The sequence below is a fragment of the Bubalus bubalis genome, chromosome 5, assembly GCF_019923935.1.
Source record: "Bubalus bubalis isolate 160015118507 breed Murrah chromosome 5, NDDB_SH_1, whole genome shotgun sequence".
NCBI classification, from domain to species: domain Eukaryota; kingdom Metazoa; phylum Chordata; class Mammalia; order Artiodactyla; family Bovidae; genus Bubalus; species Bubalus bubalis.
In genome coordinates this window covers 5421620-5441570 of record NC_059161.1, presented here as the reverse complement: position 1 = coordinate 5441570, position 19951 = coordinate 5421620, and the positions used below count along the sequence as shown (strand labels likewise).

The window sequence follows — 19951 nt, the reverse complement described above, 5'->3', positions numbered from 1 at the left end:
TTTCTACTTTCTGTCTAGAATCAGGGAGGGCAGCCTTGGGTGATGGTTTACCTGCCCTGTCCCTGCGTCTCTTTTCTGTGTGGGGAGTGCCCATCTCCAGTGTTACCTCTGTGGAGAGCAGAGAGGGGGCCATGGCTGTGGCCATCCCCGCCTTTGGTTCTGTCTGTGGCCGTGGTCACCTCTGGCTGCCCTGCTGGGCCTCAGAGCCTCCCTCCAGCCTCTCTGCTGGCTGCAGGGTGACGCTGAGTAAGTTTACTTGGCCTTTGCTAGGCTTTAGTTTCGTCATCTGTAAAATGGGACTTGTGATATTAATCATTGCCCTTGGGCTTCCCTGGTGGCTCAACTGGGAAAGAATTCGCCTGCAATGCAGGAGACCTGGGTTCAAACCCTGGGTTGGGAAGATCCCCTGGAGAAGGGAAAGGCTACCCACTCCAGTATGCTGGCCTGGAGAATTCCATGGACTGTACAGTCTGTGGGGTTGCAAAGAGTTGGACATGACTAAGTGACTTTCACTTCACTCACTTTAGCTCACGGAGTTATTTAAAGGATTCAGTGAGCTTGTAACGTGCTTGAAACAGCATCTGGCTCGTAGTAAGGACTCTGTCTGTTGATCCTGGATCAGTGACCACATCATGTAGTGGTGGTGGGCTTGTTTGCTCGGCCCTGTGACCACGGGCTCACCGTGGGCAGGACGTGTCTTGTGTGCCCTTGTGGTATCGATACCTGGTGCACCCAGGGCCTGGCATGTGGTAGGCACTCAGCAGATCTGTGTCAGGAGAACAGTGACCTCTCAATTTGGGCCAGAGGGTGGGGCAGACCCCGCACCCACAGGGGAAGGCACCTAGGAGGGAGGTGCGTGGAGGGGTGGTTCAGCAGTGTCAGAGTGGGTGCCGGGTGGGAGAATGGGAACACACGGTCACCCTGGGATCAGTGTGACCTAACCTTGGGGTGGATCAAGCTCTGGGGGTGATCAGGACCATGTGTGAGGGCGCCTGGAACGGCTGGGAGAAAGCCTATGAGGGGCAGGCACCGGGAAATGGTGGAAGGTTTTAGAGAAAGAGCAGGACAGGCGGGTCCAGGACTTCGGGGAAGATCCTGGTCGAAGACTCGGGACTGCCCCCGGAGAAGAGAGGGCCTAGAGCTCGCAGAGCGACCTGTTGGCAGGTGCTGGGGCCCCACTGCTGAGAGTCACAAGCCGTGCGCCCTGCTCACCGCCCCGCCCCCTCGGGCCCCGGTGCCACCAGGAACCAGGAACCAGGCCAGCCCGCGGTGACCTTCCCCGTCCGGGCCTGGCGCCTCTGGCCCTGGCGCCTGTGTGTTTGCAGCCTCCTGGCTCTGACGCACCTTGCCCAGGTTGCCCGGTTAGGGCAGCCCATGCCGCGCAAGTCCTAGCGCCCCGGCTCCTCCGAGGCCGCTTGATTTCCCCCTCCCTGTCCAGCCTCTGGGTGTCGGTGTTTATTATTTTCATCTTAAAGTGAGAGACAGCAAGGTTGCTGGAAAACAGTCCACGTGCTGTTATCGGCTCTTCTCGCCCAGGACAGGCCTGTTTCCCAAGCCCAGGAGCAGGACCCGGGGCACAGGGCGGGGCGTCAGCAGAGCACGGAGGCCTTGCCTTGGGGGGCCGGGGGCACGGGGCGGGGGGCTTGGACCGTTCGGCCATGTGGTTCTGTGATGGGAGCCTGCACCTCCTTGCTGCCTGGTCCTCTGGGCAGACACTGCTGCTCAGAGCCACCGTGGTGGACTGGCAGGAGGGCACAGGGCCCTGCTGTTGAGGACACTGGCTTCTCCTTGTTGCCACGCCCTTGAATCTGGGCCCCAGACTCTCGGGGGGTGCCTGGCTGGTGGAAGAAGGCGCTAGCAGCCCACCTGTGTTAATAAGCACCTGCAGCATACACTGTGGTACCTGGTCTGCCCCGCGGGCCTGCCGGGACATGGGGTGCGGGGGCAGTCCCCACCGTTTCATGAGTGTGGGCTACTGCTGAGCATACAGTATCTCATTTAATCCTCAGGGTAATCACATGTCATGGTTGTCGTTAGCACTGATTTATGGACGAAAAAGCTGAGACAGGAAGAGGTTAGTTAACTTGCCCTGGGTCGTACAGCCAGTAACTTGGGAGTCTCCCTGACTCAGAGCCTCCCGGAGTCAGTCCTGATGCCCGTGCGGGGGGCACCCAGAGCTCAGGGCTTAGTGCCAGGAAGACCTGGGGATGGTTTATTGCTCGGTTGTTCCTTTACTGGCTGGCTGGTCTCGGCCAGCTTCCCTTGCTTTTCTCATCTGTTCATCTGTAAAATGTGAATAACTGCGTATACTTCACAAGGCTTCGAGCCACGGGGCAGGGTGGGGATGGTGAAATGGGATAATGTGTCATAAAACTTCTTTGTGCACTAGAAAGAGTTATACATACAAGACACCTCACTTAAATGAGTCAGTAGTAAAAACTTATCTTAAAAAATTACAAAAATGGCACATGGAGATGTTCCCTTTTTTTTTTTCCCTTAAAAAAGGAAATGTGGTTGGTCCTACCTTTGTCTCTGCAGTTGTCAGGCATGAAAATGGGGAGGAGTTCATCAGGGACGGACAGGGTTCGGAGGAGGTCTCCTAAGACAGGGATGTCGCTAGCTTGCCTAGCACAGGGGCTGTGAGTCTAGCCCTAGCTGCACATCTGCGCACAGGCTCCTCGGCTCCTAACCTGTGGATGGAGGTGGTGGTCATCCCGGCTTCTGAGCCTGTCGTGAGGACCGAGCCGGGATACACGTGTGGGGCCGGCACCAGGCTCAGTGGATGTTGAGGTCCACGTTCATGATGAGGAGAAGACTGGGCAAGTAGGAGGGAAGCGGCATCCTGATCTGGAGGCTCATCCTTATTTGAAGTTTTTCTCAAAGGGGGACCAGAAATATCCGTGTCTTTTGGGAATGAGGGCCTCGGCCACAGGGCAACCTTGAGAGAAGGCCAGACCCTCATTAAGGACCCGAAGCCAGATGGAGGCTCTGTTTCCAAATCGGGGCGGGGGCATCGGTGGGGGTCAGGGCTGCAAGTCCTCTTGCAGGCGGCAGGGAGATGGCTGTGTCTTAAGAGGTCAGTGTGCCGGGTTCCAACTTGGGCCGGAGCAAACGGGGAGGTAAGACGTGGTGGGGGAGGGGGAGACTAATGTTGGCAGTAGCTCATGGGGTCCCCTTTCTCTCTTTCTTGTATGAAGGTGATACAGAAACTCTGGGTATAGCCCAGAGGTACTCAGCCGTCAGTCAGTATCTGGGCCTTTTATGATTTCAAAAGTGAAAGGTAAATGTTGATATTTAGGATATTTAGAAAAGTGAAAGTGTTAGTCGCTCAGTCGTGTTTGACTCTCTATGACCCCATGGACTGTAGCCCGTCAGGCTCCTCTGTCCATGGCATTCTCCAGGCACTAATGCTGGAGTGGGTTGCCATGTCCTTCTCCAGGGGAATCTTCCTGACCCAGGGAGTGAACCCAGGTCCCCTGCAATGCAGGCAGATTCTTTACTGTCTTAGAAGTAGACCCCAAAGAACTCGTACCGTGTTCCACTCCTGTGTTCACGTGTTCATCCGGCCAGCAGGCGGTCGCCGGAAACAGGCGCACCATCCGTGGTGGCGTGACGGCCTGCGAGACGCAGTCCAGGGCCACAGGAAGCTTCCTTGCAGGCAGGCTGTTTTATAACTGTTCCCAAATCATGTTAGCTCTGGAATCTATTTTAGGAACTCCTTTGGTTATGAACCGTATCTTATATTTAATTTTGATTCTCTTTCTCCTCCTGCCCTGGATTCAGTAGCCTCGTCCACAAACACTGTGTGCCTGGCGTTATCTTAGGTGTTAGAAATATTTAGAAGAATCAGAGCTCCTTGGTAGGAACACGTTAACGAACTAGAGCCTGTGCCTAGAACAGCCTCCCGAGGACTTCAGTTCTTTGTGCAGCCACCACTTCCATGTCTCAGAGGAACCCTGAGCTGCTATCTGGAGCCCATCAGTATTTGTGAGCTGCCTAGAACAGGGGGTCAAGGCAGAGAGGCTTTGCCCCCCTTTTCGTTGGTTGGTGAGTGTTTGTAAGAATTGCAGCCACTCCCGGGGCCACCTGAAGGTAGGTGAGGCTCTGTGTTTCTGCCTACCCCCGGGGTCTGCGACAGCGCTTCTTTGCCCCTTTCTCTTCATCTGCTCCTGTATCTGGTGAGGATGCTGTTGGGCTCTTTGCTTGGCTCATATCTACAGTCAGTAGCCGTGGGGAGCTATTAAGGTCTCTGGTCTTTCTCTGGGAGAGTGTGGGTTTGACAGAGGGTGCCTGCCCACCTCTAAGATAAGCTGTCTCCTCCGTCCTCAGCCTTGCGCTGGGCCACGCCAGAAAGAAAACCTCATGACTGATCCCAAGGTATAGAGTTGACGAAGCACTATGTTCAGCTCAGAGCAAACCACCCTTCGCATCCTCTGGCCAGGAGGTGTCAGTGACAATGTTCTGTGTTCAGCCCAGAGCAAGCCACCCTTCTCATCCTCTGGCCAGGGGGTGTTAGTAAAAGCACAGGTCGGGTGTCCCTTTGACATCTGCTTGGGGATCCTTTCTAGAAGCTGGAGTAACGAGGATTAACTTCATGTTTGATGAGTCTAGATCAGGAAGGAGAGAGCAGCAGGGGTCTCACGGGACCAGTGCGCCCAGGGAAGGGACCAGAACCAAGTAAGCCCGTTTTGTGTCTGCCAGGGACTTGAGGTGGTGATGTTGACAGGGAGGCCAAATCTAGCCTCATGAGCCAATCATCAATCAACAAGTAGAGATTGGGGTGCCTCTGGGAGCTTCACATTAGAGGGAATGAGAGTTCTAAACCTGGCCCAGGCCTTGTCTTTGAAAAGTTCAGGCTCTAGTTGGAGGCTCTGGACTGTAACAGAGGGCTCCACGTGCTGCTGGCACTTGGAGAAGGGAGGGCAGCCGTGGCCATCTCTCCTGCCTGGGAAAGGCTGGAGAACAAAGGTCAATCTCTTGCCTCATCTGGGAGAGACAGTGGGTCTCTGGTCCTCGCGCCCATCAGCAGTGTCAGCCTGCCTTCTCCTTGCAGGAGCTTGGCCAGTGGAAAGGACCCATCCAGGGAGCTCCTCAGGGCACGGAGCTCTAGGTGAGAGAACAGGCTTCAGTTCCCAGCTCAGGGGAGTTAAGTAGATTTGTGGACATAGTATATGTGAAAGCCTCTGGTTGAGTGTTTTTCAATGGAGCAATAACTCAGCAGAACTTGGTTGATACGTTCCTAGGATCATGACTGAGAGTTTCCCAAGGAAGATACCACGGCAAGGTTTAATCAGATTGTTGGGGGGCGGGGTGAGGATGGGCATGGGGGGACGGTAGCCACCCTGCTGGAGAAGGCAAGTGAGAGGGAGTGAGAGATTCTGCTGGAAGAAGGCTCTGCTGGAGACCGGTCTGCTGGCCCTCCTGCTTGTGGAGCGTTTGTTCAGGTCTTGATCCCAGCGAGGAGAGATGTCAAAGCAGAAGAAGGGCAGAGCAGGGCTGCTGGCTGCTGAGGAGTGGTTAGAGTGTGGGCATGTTTACCCCAGAAAGGCGGGCAGAACGGGTTTGCTGGGCGCGGTTGTGTGCATGGACAGGACCGTCCCGCGATGTGGGTGCTGGGCTCGCTTACTCAGGGGTGCTCCAGAGGACAGGCTGGGGCTGCTGGGTGACAGTGGCTGGGGTGAGGGGCCACTGCTGATGCAGGGGACTGGGTTAGTGTCCCTCCCGTGGAGCTGGGAAGGATGTGAGCGACGGAAGACGGGTGACTGAGGCAATGAGCTCCTTCAAGTGGGGCGCGGGTGGCGGTGGGGGGCGGGTTCTGGCGTTTGCAGGTAAGTTGAATGGCCACCACGGGAGGATGCTAAGAATAAAGCAGTCACCCCAGCTGCCACTTCCTGCACCTTGCTCTGTACCAAGCAGTGCTGCCAAGTGTTTCACACCTATGGACCCTACAGCACTGGGCAGTGGAGACGGAGACGGCAGCCCACTCCAGCATTCTTGCCTGGTGGATCCCAGGGACAGAGGAGCCTGGCAGGCTACAGTCCATGGGGTCGCAAAGAGTCGGACACAACTGACGCGGCCGTCAAGCAGTGCTACCAAGTGTTTACTGCATGGACTCATTTAAACTCATTTAATCGCCCACAACACTGTGGGCAGGGGTGTGAGTTTTTCATTAGCCCTACTTTAAGATGAGAAACTTAGCCTGAGATCTGAAGTAACCCACCAAGGTCCCACACCCTGGCCTCCAGCCCAAGGCCAGTCTTCACGTATTGGTGAAAGGTGAGGCTGCATGATTCACAGGATGCCTCATATACCAGGTTTCTAAGCCTTCTAAGCCGGGTGGGCCATCCCCGCCACTGGGATGGAGTCAGGCGGCATTCTTGGGTCCAGGGCAGGAGTGATGATTCCTGCTCTCCCCGTGACTTCACAGGGACTGGGTCAGCAGGCGTGTGCCATTGGCTGTGAGGAACTGGCCTTGCGGGGGAAGTGGCTGGGGCATCCCCAGACCTATCTCGGCATCTCCACTCCTCCCGTCCACGTCCTCTAGCCCTCTGGTGACACTAGTCTCTCGGAAGCACCGGTGGTCCTTTTGTGGGTTGGCTTCCCCAGAAACTTCCTGAGTGCGTCACCAGCGCACTCAGCCTGAAGGCATCCCACCACCCACATGAGCTCTGTCCCTCCCGTTAGCTCCAGCGACTCCCAGGGCCTCGACCCGCCGTACCTGCAGGTGGGGTTACGAAGCCAGCTGTCCTCTTACTGTCCTGATGTCCTTGTTCTCCAGCCTCTGGCAGCCAGCAGGGACCCTGCTTCCGTGGGCAGGGTTAACTGCAGAGAGCCCAGCACCAAGCCTGACCCATGGTCGGTCCCAGACATTTTTCGGGGGGATAGAAAAGATGTAGGACTCCCTGCCTTCTCAGTGTCCACGCTGGGCCCCGGGGAGGTTGGAGATGTTAGAGGGAGGGTGGTGGACCACTCCTCTTGCTCCATGTTACATGGCAGTACGGGGAGAGAGCTCTCCGAGTCATCCTTTGTGTTTTAAAGCTGTCACTGCTGCTCTGTTTTGTGGAGGAAAACCCTGACCTTCTTACCTGAGTGAATCCTATCCTGAGAATAACGGCCTCCCGCCAGTCCCAGAGGCCTTCAGGGAGCAGAACTCTCAGCATTGTTCCAACACCATCCCTGCGCAAGTAAGACACCCACAGGGCCTCCTCGCACCTAATAGGTCTGGTCATCAGCCCCTCCCGACTCTTGAGCTCTGTATGCAGAAGACGTACTCAGACATTTTGTAGGAGCTTACTTTGGTCAAGGCTTAATATTATGAAAATCATATAAAATGCATCCTCAGTATGGCCCCGAATATGACATTCAAGATTATGTTTTAGCCTCCCCCATCAGATGAGAGCCTTGGCTCTGCTCCAGCTCCCGACAAGGCCAGCGTTTTGCTGAAAGTCAGGAGTCACGCCCTGGTGTGCGCGATGGTCCTGGGGTCTTTCCTCTCCTACTGAGGCTGTGGCCTAGGGCAGGGGCATGCCCTTGGATGGGGGAGAAGGCAGTATGGAAACTAAAGCTCAAATCTGAGCTGTTTGGGGAACTCCCATCCTACTGGTAATTTGCGACAACTTCTGTCTGGTTCTGACTCAGCTAAGCGCAGCAATAGTTGGTTCCAGGGCAAGAAACTCCACTTTTGAGACACATAGTGCTAAGCTCGTGTGGTCATGCAGAGGTCAGTCCAGCCTCATGAATCATCAGTTGCCCAGATTCTCTGTACCCTGGAGATGTCTCCTTCTGCTCAAAGCTTCCCTCTTCAATCAAGAACCCCAAGAGTGGCAGTAACATCTAAGGGTCCCAGCCTATGTGTGGAGGGCACCTGGCCAGGACACCCTCGTTTCCCAGCCACACCTGTCCATGGCACAGACCACTGGTTCCGCCGTGTAGGGAGGTGGTAGAGCTTCCTTCAGTCCAGCTCACGTGGACCGGCCACACTCCATCTCTGGAAATTATTTCCATCCGGTGACAGGGCCAGGGTTTCAAGAGCAGCCAGCCAAGAGTCGAGTTAGGTTACTCTCTGAGTCCCAGGAAAGACTTTGCCCCCTGCATTTTGGGCAGCTCTAGAAGCCCCTGGTCTGGAGCTTCTGACTAGTGGAATGACCGTGTTTACTGAGCCCCCAGCCCATCGTCAGAATAGCAGGTGCCCATTGCATTGCCAGCCTGGGTTTTGCTTGAGGCTGAGCCGTGAGCCCTCTAGGGACAGTAGCTTGGAAAGATCGGTGGCCTAGGGGAAGACAGACATTTTGGCCTCTTTCATTTTCCCAGGAGGTGATGGGAGCCAGCTTGGGCAGGACACTTTGGAGCCTGGAGTTTTGGCCTGAGAGGCGGACTGACTCAGTCTGCCCAGGAGAAAGCATCTACTTACAAACAGGGCATACTGGTCATAGTACCTGCCACCCTAGGCCTGACTGACCACCTAAACAGACGTGGCCCATTGCTCTCCTGCCCCTGGTGTATTTCACGCGGACGTCTGTGTTGGTGCTGGGACTCATTTCTGTCTGTTAAGGCCCTGACTTGGCCGACACTCCTCTCCTTTCACCCTGCAGTCGGGGGAGTCCCATGTTCCTGGGTCCGGCGTCTGCCAGGCCACTGACTGTCTGCTGCCTGGCTCCAGCTGCCTGCCCGCGGTGGCATCTGAGTCTGCATCTTCATGTCACCTCTGTCAGGACCTGCCCTCCAGCACAGGCTGTCCCCGGCCCTTGTCTCTCAGATTCTCACTTGGCACGTGGTGTGGCGTTGTGTCCTTGGAAGTGCTTGTGGTCACTGCTGGGGCCTTGTTTTGCTTCAGCTCAGCAGTCTGGGCAGAAGTGCCATGGTCCCCCCGGGTGGGGAATTTGATGGGAAAAACCCCGCCATGGTTCTAGGGTCCTTGTTCCTGGAGACTGACGAGATTTGGTCTTTAAGGCTGTGACGCTGACCACATCATGGTCATTATTATTAATCGAAACTGTTCACGGCACTGTTCTTTCAGGAACCTTCTTCCCTTGGCTACCATCAGACTTCTGATCTACAAGTACCATTTCTGACACACATAACCCACCCTCCCCCATTCAATTCAGCACATTTTTAGGCTTTTTCCAATTATATATATTCATAGACTCTGTGTTTTTATTTGTTCTTGAAGTTCCTTGAGATTTTCCTTAGAATTTCCTTACCAGGTATTTAACTGTCCCAGCACATTTGGCCTTTACATGGCATCTCAGCCTTTTTCCTCCAAGCCCCTCCTCTGTCTTAAGCCTACCACCCGCACGCACTCAATCTTGTCTACTCGGTCTTGTCTTGTGGCTATGCCTGGTTAGTACTTGGTTGGAAGACCCTGATTGCCAGGTGCTATAGGTCTTTTAGGTGTTACTAGGCCTTTTCTTCCAGTGCTTGGCATGGTACCAACCAAAACATCATCGTCTGTCATCATCATCATCAACATAGCGATACTGGTATCTGTTGAACATTAACTTTGTGTTGGGCATTGTGCTAAATGTCTCATACCATCCTCACCAAGAAAATCCATAGGAAGTACAGATGAAGCTCAAACTAGAAACCTAGGGAGGTCAAACAAGTTAGTCAAGTCTCTATAACTAGTAGAGACTGTACAAAGATACACATTCAATCCTGTCTCATTTTAGAGTCTGATTTTTTTTTAACCACAATCTGTATTATCTTTGTTTAGTTATACGCACTCGGTAAAGATTTGTTGAATGGCAAGATTGCTCCCACAGTCGGGCTGGTCTCTGAGATACCACTCCCCATGATGAAAGTCCCCAATATTTTTTAACACTTAAGATTCCTAGGCTCTGTGATAATGGGATGTAAGTCATACACACCAGATTAAGCTACATAATCTGCACAGCTCATTGAGGAAGCTTTCCCCCATCTGCAGATCAGGAAACTGAGGCTCAGAAAGACTGAGTTAACTTGCTCAAGATCACACAGCAGAAAGTATGTAGTTGGGATTTCGATGCCAGTTATCTCTTGAACAGTATAAGTCTCTTCTCTTGATCACTGTATTACTGTTTATGAAAACAGGACTAATTTCTTCCTCTGTCCCTTTCTTCTTGCTGCTGCCTTCCTTAGCTTGGGGAGCTTTTTCTGTGTCTGTTTCTTTTCATCCTATTCTTTCTGAGAGGCCCAGGCTGGGCTCAGACTGTGTCTGTCCACACTGAACTTTGCAAAGTCAGTTCCTAGATTGATATTTTCTTAAACTTTACTTGCAAACCTATCTTAATGTTAAAAATCACCTGATTTAAGATTAGTGCTCCATACTATAATAGTAGAACTATTTGTCTATCTTATATCTGACTGAAGGAATGGAACAGAGAGCCTGGTGGCAAGCCCCTGTATATCTGGACACCTGATTGATGACGGAGTGGGCACTGCTGAGCAGTAGGGAATGGACGGTCATTTTAATAATAAACAGCGCTGGGTCAGTTGGATGTCCACAGGGAAAGAAATGAATCTTGACTGCTACCTCACGTCATACACAAAAATAAACTCCAGAGAGGTCATCAATCTCAATGTGAAAGTTAAGACAAAATAAAACTTCATCGACAAGATCACTTAGCATATTTTCATAACCTTGAGGTGGCTATACATTTTCTTAAAGAAGATACCGAGAATGTGAAAAAAATAAAGGACAGGATTGATAAGTTGGATGACATTAAAATGAGGAACTTCTCATTATCAAAAGACATCAATGAAAGAGAGAAAAGGCAAGCAGAGTGGAGAGGATACATGTAATACCCACTGCTGGCAAGCGCATTTGTACCCAGGATGCGTAACTAACCAACAAATACATAAGAAAAAGAACACCCCCTCCCCCAAAAAAAAAGGGCAAAAGGATATTCCATGCTTATAAACGGAGTTGCACGTCTTCTTCTCCCAAGCTCAGGTTGTAGCCCATTTGTCCCGGGTCATCGGCACAGCCTGGTGGCTGGCCTTGAGAACTGTCTAAGCCCCTGGCCCATCTTGTATTTTCTCTGTCTGGACTGTGGACTCTTCCTTCCGCATGTCCTGCGTCACTCAGCTGGTTTTCTGCCACTAGTGCCCCCTTTCTCATGAATACATAAGATAGGTCTCTTCCTCTTTTCCGTTGGCTTGTTAACTTTTGACCAGCTATTTTAAGAGTATTTCTCTCTGGCTTCTTCTCCCCTACCATCCCTCCTGCCCCCCCACCCCCACCCCTTTTTCATTTCCCTTTTTGTACCTCCTTGTTTAGCCTAAAGACTTGTAAAAGTTATCCTAAAATATCTGAAGGCCTTTGAAGGAGGAGGCTTGTTCTATGGGCTCCAGAGGCAGAGAGAAGACGTAAAACTGGTCATTAGTTACCTCGAGAGAGACGTCATCTTAAGTGATGTTCCACTGTCTGAGTTCCCCAAAAGTGGGCTGGGGGTTATGGAGTGAAGCAGAGGCTGGACAGTGCCTTGGTCATAGTATTGTTTACGGAGGGCCCTATGCCTTGGATGGGCAGCTGGATTAGGATAATCCCTTCCTGTCTGATCAACACAGCCCTGAACAGAGCCTCTGAGGATGCCTTGAGCAGCGACTCTCATCTGGGAGAGAGGGCCTACAAACTGAAATGATTCTTCTGTCCTTCTGGGATTGGGAGGGGGCACAAATACTAGCACTTTGAGGGTATCATGTGTCAAGTTAAAAATAACTCTGAAGCACCCCTCCACCCGCAGCCCTCAACGTGGGGCTGTTGGACAACCATTGACCCGAAAGGCAGGATTTCCTTATTTTCTTCTGCGCCATTCTTTCCTCTAGTAACAGCATCTGTGTGGTGAATTTTTTCAGTCTTATCTTCTTTGTTTCTTTCTTTAAATCCTCACTTGGGCAGCGCAGGTTCCTATAGCATATTGGATATATCACCACAGAGAAAACACAATAGAGGCTCTGCAGGTATATTCTGGCTTTTAAAAAGTCGGGACGATGTTTAAAAATCAAAAGCTTAATGTAATACACTTGGATTTGTAACTTCTCCTGAAATACTGGACCATCTGGGCCCTTGGGGGTTTCCACCCCCAGACCTGGGGAAGGGCTTGCTCCTTCCCCTCACACATCCCCCAGCCTTTACCTGCTGAGCCCCCCAAGGCATTGAACCTCCTGACTTCCTCAAGTAGTAAAATAGGCTTTCGTGGGCTAGCCTGGGATCCCAACCAGTACATTTAGTATTGTGAGAAAATGAATTCAGCTTTTAAAGAGCATTTTAGAAATATAAAAAATGCCAATTCGGGAATGCTTGTAGGGTCCTCAGTTAGAACCCCTCCCTGCGGTGAGGGGCTGTGTCCTGGACTTCTCCTATGCTGGATGTGGCCTCAGCAGCTAGTAGAGGGCGTCCTAATGAGGGGGGCATCCCTAGTGGCTCAGTGGTAAAGAATCCACCTGCAATACAGGAGACCTGGGTTCAGTCCCTGGGTCGGGAAGATCCCCTGGAGAAGGAAATGGCAACCCACTCTCCATTATTCTTGCCTGGGAAGTCCTATAGACAGAGGAGCCTGGAGGGCTGCAGTCCATGGGCTGGTGAAGAGTCGGACACGACTTAGCGACTCAACAATCACAACAAAGGTACCTGATGAATGATTTACCTCCTGGGATCACTGAGTGCCCTCTGCCTGCCCCTCTCCAGGCGGTGAGCAGAAACTCCTTCTCCCTGAGGACCTGAACCTGTCAGTTCCGCCCAAGACCAGACTACTGCTTGGTCTGTTATCTAGAACACCCACTCGAGCCCTCGATGCTCGTGCAGAGTTTGGGATGGGTCCCCTGCACAGCTGCCTGAGTTGAGAGAAGTGACTTCTTTCTTGGTGAAAGAGCCTGCCCCGTTCAGGAGGTGTCCAGGAGGGGATGGGAGCACAGCGAGGCCTGCGTCAGGCCTCTGCTCTCAGCTGGTGCCTGCCGACCTGGAGTTTGTTGCAATTACAGACGGCTTATGTTCCGAACCCAGGGCAAGGGCTGGGTAAAAGTTCAGCTCATTCCCTTTAAAGAAAAAAAAAAAAAATTCTTCCTCTTTGACATTTCAGAGTTTTGACCCAGATCAGTCAGAGGCCACGAGAGCTCGCGATGTCTGGAGAGAGCGTTTAGTTCCCAAGGCCTGAAGCTGCAGAGAAGCTGGAGCGAGCTAGTGACCTGCTGGGCTTGAGTTGAAGCCCTGTCTTTTCAAGTGTGCCCTGTCCCAGCCTCCCCAGACCTCACGGGGCAGACAGAAGGAGCGTGCCACCTTCCTCTCCCTCCAAAAGTTATCTTTACCCCCTGAAATCAAACACTGAGTACAGCCCTGTAAACTGCTTCCTGGTAGGCTAGGGTGTCCTTGCTAAGTAAACATCCTCCCCTGTTTTTGGAACCGAGTCCCCTTTCTGATTCCTGGTCATCCCATTTGCGTTTTTCTGTTCTGGATGCCATGTACAATCAGGTTAATAGAAGGAAGACCTAGAATGGGGCAGAGGCACCTGAAATGACTGTTTCAATCTTAGTAAAACTGTAAGGAGAGTAACGGGGTCGTGGGAAGAAAAAAAGAAGACTTAGATGAAAAGTGAAATGAAACAAGACCTCCCAAACATCGTGCGATCATAAGGTTTTGCAAGTCAGAGCTGATTCCCGCCAAGCGCCCGATGCGGGGACCTTCCTTTGCATGGGCTTGAGCTCTGTTGTTCTGTGGTTGAACCACAGTCGGCCTCCGTCTATAGGCTCTGTGGCTGCGCAGGGCCCCGCTGACCCCAAGTTGCTCTTGTGCCATCTCTCGTGACTTATTTGCCTTTCCTCTCTCACGTCCACCCACCCATGACATCTCCATCGCCATGGCAGTGAGCAGCCACGTCATTCACCAGCTCACGGGGTGATGGGCCAACTCTGTGCTGAGCCCTACTTCCTCCTAGTTCTCCCTCCTGAAGCAGGAGGCTCCCTGGCAGAGCTCAAAGCCCTTTGTTTATTTGATCCTGGGCTCTTGGATAAATCAGGAATGTCCTGACATGAACTTAGGCATGTTTTTCTTCCATGGAAAAGGAAACTATGGCAAATGGTATTTAAGTAGGCAGAGGACCATTCCGGGGGACTTGCTTTGGTGCCATCAAGGCCACATTCCTTTGGTCATCAGACCAGTAGGTGACTTCTTTATTGGCATGCTTTACCCTGGAGCCCAGAAGGTGTGAATTTGAAGCACTTTCTCCCCTGCTGAGAGCTTGGCACAGATGCTCTGGACTTCTTTTAAAGCTGTGGAGTGCCATGGTTGTCTTCCAAGTGGTCTTCTTTCTGCTGGGTGAAACCCTGGCCCAGAGCAGTTGCTTGAAGAAGCCTGCTTAGGAGTCGAGGTACGGGATAAGGTGTCTGCCTGGCGCCTCATTCTCTAGCTGTCTGGAAGTTGCAAGGATCTCCATATGATATACTTTGAGGCAGCTGCCCCTGAACCTGAATGAATACATCTCTCACTTCCCATCAGGACTAGGCTCTTGTGCTACAACTGGTTGTCAGGAACCTTGGCGGGTCTGCCTTTGGATGTGGCCATGTGGGAACCCAAGACACCCGGAGACTGTCTAGGTGTGTGTGGTTCAGTGAGTTAGCATCTGAGCTGTTCGGGAACGATTTCTGGGTTGGAGGGCAGGAAAATGTTCGGAGTTGGAGCTGTGTGCTCTGCTGCAGTGGAGACCGGTCAGTATCCAAAAACAAGTCCGGTCAGTCTCCAGAGCATTGGTGGGAAACCCCCTCCTTATAAGTGGTTCCAGGTGTGAATGCCCATGTATTACCATGGCAGGGGCAGTGGGGGGTGGGCTGGTGGATGCTTGTCTCATTAAAGCCAGTCATTGGCCGCCCAGGGTTCAGTTTGGCTGCCACTCTGGTTTGCTCCTTTTCATGTTGTCAGAGGATCTTCTTGGGAACAAATGACTCAGCAACCTGAATCTCTGGGACTGAGTAGCCTAACTGCCTTGAGAGTGATTGGATGCATCCACCTAGGTCCTAAAATTCTGAACCCTGGAAGAGTGGAGATCCTCTAGATTCGTCAAGCTGCCATTCAGTTCAGTTTCTCTCACTCCTGCCCCAATAGAAGACTCGCAACTCATGGGGTAAGCAGGCAATGTTCTAATTATGCATTTTTGTCCTTAGGAAATTCCAGGGAGAAAAAAGGTCCTGGTTTATGGCCAAAAAAAGCAGAATATAACAAAAATCAGCTCCGGCTGTAATACTAGACTTGTCTGTGGCAGAAAGAGTTAATAGAACAGTGGTTTCAGGGTGGGGACCATTATTTTGGGGGATCCAGGAGAAGCACCTACGGTTCAAGAAATGATGACGCCACATTCAGTGTGGGACAGCCCTGTCTGGGCTCTGGGCACTGTCATTCAAAGAGTTAAGCTAGTCTGATGGCAGGGGAGCCCTCGGAGAAGGCGTGAGCCTGCAGGCACTAGGCCCTCTATGCCCCAGAGCAGTGAGGTCTGGGGTAAAAGGGGCCGGAGAAGTGCAGCCAGAGAAGCGAAGTGTAGGCCCAACTTTTTTTTTGCCTTGTTTGACCAGCCTTGGCACTGCCCTCCGGCTCTCCAGGGGAAAAGCTGCAGTTCTGCTCTTGCAACACAAGGAGCAGACTGGAGAATTTAGATCTGCGTCACAGAGCTCTGAGAGAGAGAGAGAGAGGAGAGAGGAGAGAGAGAGCGAGCGCTCCGTGGATAGGTCTGCTAGCAACAGCCGTGCTGCAGCAGAGAGAGAGAGAGAAATCAAGAAACAAGTCATAGCAACACCGGGCACCAGGTTCTGCCAGCTCACTTGCCAAGCGTTCAGAAATCTGTCGGGGGCCGGAGGCCTCTGGGTAGCCTAGGCTAGGGAGATGACACGCAAGGTGGCACGGGCGGTTCCCGCGGGGAGGAGGTGGGGTGGCAGTGGGGGGCAGGGTCGGGAGCAAGAGGTTTCGGGGCGATGGCGGAAGGTTTGCTGGGACCAGTTTCTGGAACATTCGGGACTGCGGCACCTTACGGCCGGCCGAGATTTGGGTCTGCGCAGGCGACAATGGGTGGTCCGACGGGCTTCAGGACTTGATGGCGTAACCCCCTTCTTCCCCCACGTACGTATTTGCTGGGATCGGGGGCGATGTCTCTGCGTATGTGGGTGCTCTGTCTTTCTCACCTTCTTTCTCGATTTTTGCTTTTTTTTTTTCCCTCTGAGGGAGGGTTTTTTTCCACTTTAATTTCTTTTCCCTTAGTATCAGCTGCTCAAGCCTGACCAGGGTAAAGGAAAAAGTAGCAAGCCGTCCCCGGAGTCCCACCTGACCTCCCAGCCTTTACCCCCATTTCTTTCTATCTGGCAGACAGACAGACTGGTTTTCCAAGTTGTTTGGGTGTCAGTGTCTGTCCGTCCGTCCATACGGTTCTCAGGTGAAAGGTAAGGAGTGAGGAGGAAGAACACTGTGAGGAAGGCGAGAGGGGCAGCCTTTCCAGGGGTTGCCTGGTTTGAAATGTTCATCCCTGGGAACCCAGGGCTGGTGGGGGAGCAGGTGGGCAGGATGGGGCGTGGGTTGGGAGAAGTGGGGTAAAGCCGATTCGTTTGTCACTGCGTAGTTGGGGAAAGTGGGGAATGGTGACGCAGTCACTGTTGGGTCTTGTTGTGGGCTCTGGGGGGACAGGTAGTGAGGCTCCCGAGATCTGTAGGGCCAGCTGAGAGGGGTTGAGGATGAGCTGAGAAGGGAAGCTAGCATTTAGAGATTAAATGTCATCCTTTTGGCGTTGGAAAGTTGTTTACCTTGTGCTCTCTGTGTCTCCATGTTGGCACCCTTCCAGTTCACATGTGATGGCCTTCCTTGTACTGCTGCATCATTAACTAAGTGACTGAGCTGGCCTTCCATTGGCCAGGGGAGGGCTCTCACTCCAGACACTTCCTCTGATTGGTGGGTGGGCCAATGGCAGGTGAAAACCTTTTTTTGATTGGCGGAGGGCAGGGTATCAAATCTGAATTTGCATTTCACTTGCTTAAAGGGGAGGGGGGAGAAGCCCAGCAGCTTTCTAAAATCTGTTTAGGGGTGTGCGTATGCTCCTGTGTCTCTGCCTGATTTTGACTGACCAGTTGAAGCCTCTTCCTGTGCCTTTTTAATTTCATGCACTATAAGGAAGAGGAGCTAAGGGCTCCCCCAAACTTTTTTTTTGGAGGAGCAAGGGTTGGGGAGGTGGGTGCGCAGAGGGTTGACCAAACTGGAAGAGAATATTTGTTCTTTAGTGGGAATTTTCTGATCAGCCACACCTCAGCGTTGCGGCAAAATAATTCTTGGCTCCCCTGGAAACGCACGGGCAAGGTAGGGCACAGCTGCTACTGCTGCTCTTGCCACCACCCTGGGCTTCCTGCTGACTCTGGGCTACTCCCCGGGGACGAGAGATTTGCATTGACGTCCCGGGCTGTCCAGAGATGAGCCCATTATGGGAAGGACCTGCCTTCTGGAAGCTGCTGCTCCCTGGTGCTTGGAAAGGTGAGGATGGGGACTGAGCCTGGGACACGGCTCAGAAACTGCGTATTTATTTAGTGGGGTTTCAGGGAAAGCCATGGGGCCACAAGAGACGTGGAGGTCCCAGGTCAGAAGGGTTTGTCATCCTGGGGAGTGAGGAGAGTGAGCAAAACTAGGGCAGCCGGCTGCTCGCCTCTGGTTGGGGGAAGAGGGCTTGGGAAAATCAGGGTCCCAGCTCCCCACCCAGCCCTCGTTGCAACCCCTACGTCCGTGGGGAGGGGGTTTCCGATCCCCTCATCTTGCGCAGTGGCCCCCGCCCATGACTGCGCATCCAGGAGCGCAATGCGCTCCGGGTCTCTGGCCTAGGACAGCACCGCCCTTCTTATTACATAACGGAGGGCACGGCTGTGCTTTCTCGGCCCTTCCTTGCAACCCTACCTCCTGGCTCCCCAGGGCCCACAGAACTGGGGAGGGTCTGGTGGGAGACAAGTGATAAGACTTGACTCCCTTGGAGGGCTCGCTCTTGTCCAGTCAGTGAGAGGGGCTGGGTTTGCAGACAGAAATGGACTGCCGACCCCTGTCTCGGGGTATGAAATGCAGAACGTCCTTCTGAATGCCTTATGTCACCTATGGGCCCCCAGGACCTCTCGGGGGCGAGGGGGCGGTGGTGTGGGGGGAGCAGTGCCCTTTTTTCTCTCATGCTTTGTGAGAGGAAGTTTCTGAAGGAAAGATGTGACCATTGGGAGAGTAAGGAAGACTTTGGGGGGCCAGTTGGGAGGTGGTTGACAGTTCTCCTCCCCCTGTCTCTAGCTTCCCTTTCCCTGGGTGGGTTGATGGCATTTGGAGACTCCTTTTGATCATAAGGCTGCCATTTTGGAGGCATTTCTGCTGGTCTCGGACATGGTGGCGTTGGTTTTTCTGGTCCTGCTGTGCCAGTTCCGCAGAGTGGGCGGGGGGCGGGGGCTGTGACGGAGGAGGGGAGGGGGGGCAAAAGCGCAGCAGAGGCGGGCACAGTGGTGGCTGCCGCAGTGAAGATGGCCCCACGGGCAGGACTGCCCAGTGCCACTCTCGGACACAGCCCTGGGTGGGGGGTTCCACCAGCTGGGGCCCCGGCTTTGCCCAAACGTGGGCACTGCTCACTGAAGGTCTCGGTCTCCCATGCCTTCGTCAGCCTGAGGCTTAGAGCAGTCCGGGGGAGGGAAAACCAGGTTTTTGAGGGGGAGGGTAAAAGCAGAGATATGGCAGCTCATCTCCGACGAGTTGGACCTGTGGTTTGTGCTCCCCAAATAGGTTCTGTCTCTGACAGTCTCTCCATGGGGACAGGGGGTGGGGTCCGTGGCAGCTTTGACGATCTATTTGGATGGCCCTGCCCTTTCCCCATTTTTTTCCCTCTGTGTTCCTCCGTACATCCCCTGCCAGGGCCATGGTTCCAGCTGTAGTTCTCCAGTGAGGCTCCCTGCCTCCCGTCCCTCTCCTTTCCAGGCCCTTCTGCGTGCAGCGGCCATCTTGTCTTTCTTGCTCAGAAATTTAAAATGGTTTCTCTTCGTCTCCAGAGTGAGATCCCTTCCCTTTAGCAGGATGCTGGAGGTTGTCTATGACTAGTCTCGTCTTAGCTCACCTTTCCAAGTTTGCCTAAGTGGACCAAGTATTCCAGCAAAACCAAGCAACTTACTTTTTCTTGCCTTTTCTCTGTCTCTGTTCTCACTGCTGATATTTCCCATGCCTCCTCCACTGCACCCACCTGCGGCAGTCCCACTATCTCCCAAGGACCTTTCCTGATTACTTTCACGAGAAGCAATCCTCACACCACCCCTGCTCACTTCGACCAAACTCCCATATCTTCATGCCTCTCTTATGCTACTTTAGATGTGCTAGGGTTCTTTTTGAGTTTAAGTCTTATGTCACCTATGAGATTGTGAGCCCCAGGAAGCCAGGGGAAAGAAAGGAAACATGTACCTATATGACGTTTTCTGTTTGGCAGGTACCACATCCAGCTCATTGACGGTGGTTATTTCATTTATTCCTCACTGCAACCCTGCAAGGAGTGGCTGGTAAGTGTTCTGCTCATGATTAGAACCTTGGTGTCTCACAGCCTTTGCATTTTTATTCTCTCACTCTTCAGTGTCTATGAAATGCCTCTTAGGAGGTAGATCCCCAAAACACATCTATTTAAGGAGTTCTGTGAGTCCCTGATGCTTTGTGGGAGTTTGGGTGGCTCATCTTCCTGAACCCAGGGTCTGGGTCACTTAGCTCTTCTGTGGCACCCTCCCTGTGGCCTTGTTAACTTTCTCCTCTTGCTTTGAGGATAGGTTCATGCAAGAGGATGAGTTTATTTTTGTAGCTGAAATTAATGGACTGCCAAACCTCAGTTTTCCCCTTGGAAGAGGAGGTGGAGGTGGAGGGGTTGCATTACCTTCAGGGCAGACAGAATAACCCCCGGAATACAGAGATCCGTAGAGACCAAAGAAGGAGAGATGTGGCACTTGGGCAGAGCTGGGTCTACAT

General features: G+C 52.8%; 1 long non-coding RNA gene across 1 annotated transcript in view; it reads left to right on the top strand.

The window, feature by feature from the left end:
• Window positions 1-1654: 1654 nt before the first annotated feature.
• The window catches only part of LOC112585035, a 36462-nt gene continuing 18165 nt past the window's right edge, over window positions 1655-19951 (top strand). Inside the window, exon 1 of the long non-coding RNA XR_006551016.1 lies at window positions 1655-19497. This is a non-coding gene — a long non-coding RNA (uncharacterized LOC112585035). The remainder of the gene's footprint in view (window positions 19498-19951) is intronic.